General features: G+C 57.1%; 1 long non-coding RNA gene across 3 annotated transcripts; it reads left to right on the top strand.

Annotated features, from left to right (window-relative positions):
• Positions 1 to 454: 454 nt before the first annotated feature.
• On the top strand, positions 455 to 3,603 carry LOC139034344 (uncharacterized). Of its 3 annotated transcripts, none has more exons than XR_011486798.1 (3): positions 455 to 643; positions 1,991 to 2,818; positions 2,931 to 3,603. It is a non-coding gene; the product is annotated as an uncharacterized lncRNA (long non-coding RNA). The 3 variants fall into 3 exon arrangements; XR_011486804.1 differs by having other exon boundaries at positions 1,991 to 3,031; positions 3,230 to 3,603; XR_011486780.1 differs by having other exon boundaries at positions 1,991 to 3,603.
• The last annotated feature ends 291 nt before the right edge of the window (positions 3,604 to 3,894 follow it).

Here is a 3,894-nt window from a genome sequence, read left to right as displayed (position 1 = left end):
CAGCTCTGCCGCTCCGGGTCTGCCCTCCTCCGCCCTCTCTCTTGACTGGTCACTGACCGCTGTGACCCCCCGGCGAATGGTGGTCTTCAAGCCTGCGATTCTGTGTTGACCTCGGCCAGCAGTTGGTCTAGGGTGGAGCCTGGGAGCCAGCCCCCTCCGCTACTGTGAACCCCCCACCCCCACTGGTCCCCTAAGTGTGCAGCTTTGACACCCTGGTTCCCCCCCCCCCCCCGCCCCCGCAGGGAGGCACCGGTGGCTCCAGCTGGCCTCCCGGGAGCCCTTTAGCTCTGCCGGGCACCAGTCCTGCGTGGAGTTGAGGTGGGAGTCCTCGGGGTCCTGCTTGGCCAGCCACTCCTCCTGGATCCCCACCTCCCCCCCCACAAAGAGTGTCCCCCTCCTTTGTTGCCTTGAAAGGGGGTCATGCCGCTTCTTCCTTTTGTAAAGATGCTTTTTGACGTGGACCACTTTTAAAGTCTTTATTGAACCTGTTGCAATGTTGTTTATGTCTTCCGTTTTGTCTTTTTGGCCCCGAGGTATGTGGATCTGAGCTCCCTGACTGGGGATTGAACTTGTACCACCTGTACTGGAAGGGGAAGTCTTAACTCCTGGACCACCGGGGACATCCTGCCTCATCCCTCTTAAGGTGCCCAGGCAAGACCCGGAAACACAGAGGCATCGGGAGGAGGGGGCTGGGAGTTGGGGGCCGGAGTGGCAGGAGGTGGGAGACAGAGCAGAAGGGGAAACTGAGGCGTGAACACACACTCGGGCTTCGCATCATTAGCACAGGCCCTGGAACCTTAGCAGCTCATCTACCCAGCGCTTAGGAGGCGGTGTTGACAAGAATGCTTGGGAGGGTTGCCGGTGGCTCTGGCGGGGTGGGGGGGGGTGAGGAGTTTCCTGGGGAGACTGAGCCACACTCCACGGGGAGGCCCTGTAGGGCGGGATCCAGAAGGGAGGCATGCTGTGGATGCAGGAGGCACTTTCCCTGGGGGGCCCGTGGCCCCTCGCCTGGTGGGGGAATACGGCACAGGGCCCTTGCTCACAGCAGTGCCCTCCTTGTGTTTGCCCAGCATCTCACCCAGAGAGCGCCGTGTGGTGAGAAGTTAAATCTCCCCTGTAACTTTGGGTATTCATATTTGCTTATTCATTGTTTATTATACATTTTCATTGTGCTTGGATGATATTCAGTTCATCAAGGCACAGGACCCTATCAAGAAGGAGCCATTTGCAGCTGAGTAAAATGAGGTGCAGACAGCGGCAGAAGACGTGGCAGAGGGTGGCCCTGCCCTGAGGCACGCTCACAGCCTCTGCTGGGCTGGGCCAGCACGCCCGAGCTGCAGGTGGCTCTGCCCAAGGCCACTTGGCAGTGAGAGGTCAGCATGGAGCAGACTGACCTCCATCTCCAAGCTCCAGGATCTGCACTCCTGAGTCCCAGGAGAGACGCCCAGCAAGGCTGTGTTTCCAGGGTGTCCATGAGGCTGGCCCCTGAGGTGTGGACAGAAGCGGGGGTTTCAGGTTAGGTGCACTCAAGGACACTGTTTCTATGAATCCTTGAATTATCGATCACTCAGGTGACTGTGGAAAAGAACACAGCACAGCATGAAAGAAACCTTTAAAAATAAAAGCAGTCTTCCCTGGCCAGCCTCTCCAAGAGATGTCTCTGTTTTAGAACGTGGGCCCTTCACTTGGAGGGGCCAGCTGCTAGTTGGGAATGACAGATTTTCAGACGCAGGACTTCCCACCTTATGTGCGGGTCCTCTGTTATTGTTACTCAGCGTTCTGTTCACCACGTGACAACATGTAGGTCTCCAGGGTCTTTGATCGGGCCCATCAGAGAGGGGGTAGCACCTGCGTTGCGTGTTATCCATCTGCAGGATGGAGAGCAGAGGCGGTCGGATGCACGCCCACCGTCACTCGCTGGGATGCTGAGCCTTCCTTCCTCCTTGCCAGATCTCAAAATTTGCTCATTCCAAATTTATTTTTCCAACAGATGATTGGCTTAAAGCAGCTTGTGTGATACGCAGATCCAGGCAGACGACGAGATTCCCTGGAGCTGAGTGAGCCGGGTCCTCCTGTGTCCCTATCTCCACGGGGCAGGGTTGCATGACGTCGGGCAGGACAGACCGTCTGGAAGTCTCACCGATGCCTTTTGACTCCTGGTCCCCGAGCGTGTTTATTTCCGCACCTTTCTGCCCTCTGTCTTGGTGTCTCGTGGGTGAGCTCCCCAGGCTGCAGTAACCAGGCGCCACGACAGGCTAAGGCAACGGAGTGCGTTGCTTCATGGTCCGGAGGCCAGACCTGCAGGGCCGTGTTCCCCGGAGGTGCCAGGGAGGGGAGTCTCCCAGCCATCCTCTCAGCCTCCGACATTGTGTCTTATGGTTTGTGGACGCTTCACACCTGGCCATCTCCTCTGCACACATCTGTGTGTCTCTCCTCTTAGAGCGACGCCAGTCTCTGGCTTAGGGCTCACCCCCTGCCAGTGTGGCCTCGTCTTCCCCAATTCCACCTGCAGAGAACCTAGCTCCCCCTAAGGCCCTGTTCGCAGGTATTGGGCTGGTCTTGTTGTTATTCAGTGGCTCAGTTGTGCCCAACTCTTTGTGACCCCATGGACTGCAGCACTCCAGGCCTCCCTGTCCATCACCATTTCCTGGACTTTGCTCAGACTCATGTCCATGGAGTCAGCGATGCCCTCCAACCATCTCGTCCTCTGTCATCCCCTTCTCCTCTTGGATGTGACTTTTTGGCCCCCTCTGAGCCCACCAAAGTTGGATTAAGTGTTGGGTCTTCAGCGAGAGGCCAGATTGTCTCTGCCCCACAGGTGAGCTCCTGGTCAGAACCGCCTGGGACCCTGTTTGCTCCTGGGGCGAGCGGAGGCAGCCAGGACCCTGGAGCTGCAAGTTGTGCGTTGTTGTCTCTTGTTTGTGGGGCAGAAGCTGCGTCGCAGACGTCGCTTTGCCTGCATCTGCAGTATCACGCCAGCTCCCTGTGTGCATGCACGTGATTGCAAATCTCGATGGAGCTGCTGTCACAGGTGAGGATCCCTCCTGAGAGCCAGCACCCAATCTGGGCATTCCATCCCCGCCCCCCCCAAAGAAAGCTGCAGCCCACAGTAGCGGAGTCTTTAGTCACAAACATCTCTTTCGATGAACTTAGACGGGCTGATTCCAGGTTTCTTGCTCTCCCGTGTTTCTGTCCGCTGCCCTTGGGTCTTGCATTCCATCCTTGCCAGATCCACGGTCAGCCCGTTACTGGGCCCAGAAACGTCTCCATCACTTGCCCTCTCTGGTCCACGTCCACCTTCGGGGCCAGCTGCAGCCTCTCGCCTTCCATGGAGTCTGTCCATCTCCCCGTATCTGCATTGCGACCTGTGGACCCCAGAGCTCGGCGTGTCCTGCCCTCAGCGTCGAGCTGATGGCCTCTGTGTCACTGCTCACAGCATCTTTGCCTTCAGGGGGTGGTTGTTTGCCTTTCGTCACTGGGGAGCTATTTGTATCCTCAACACGTTCGCTAATTTCCAGAAGAGCCTTCAGGGTGTGAGACTTATTCATCTCTGTTTAAGTCCAGCAGCTTCTGCTCAGAAGATGCTCAATAAATATTTGTCAATTGACAAATGTTCCTTATTAATTAGCCAGTTCGACTGGTGATGTGCTGTGAGATGCACTCTGGTGGACACTGCTTAAAAAGTAACCCAAGAAGGCAAAGCAAGCAAATAGCAACAACGGAAATCTCCACGTTAGGTCAGAGTCAGGGTACTTGCAGAGGACCCTGGGGGCCTCGGTCTCACTTCGCTGTGATCACAGAGGGGCCGCAGAGTGGCCGGTCTATTCCTATTCCCACACGTGGAGCCCCAGGCGCTGACCGCAGCAGCCGCAGGGCCTCAGAGCGCAGCGCAAG

This window comes from Odocoileus virginianus, chromosome 1 (assembly GCF_023699985.2).
Source record: "Odocoileus virginianus isolate 20LAN1187 ecotype Illinois chromosome 1, Ovbor_1.2, whole genome shotgun sequence".
NCBI lineage: Eukaryota > Metazoa > Chordata > Mammalia > Artiodactyla > Cervidae > Odocoileus > Odocoileus virginianus.
This window is presented reverse-complemented; position numbering and strand designations above follow the sequence as displayed.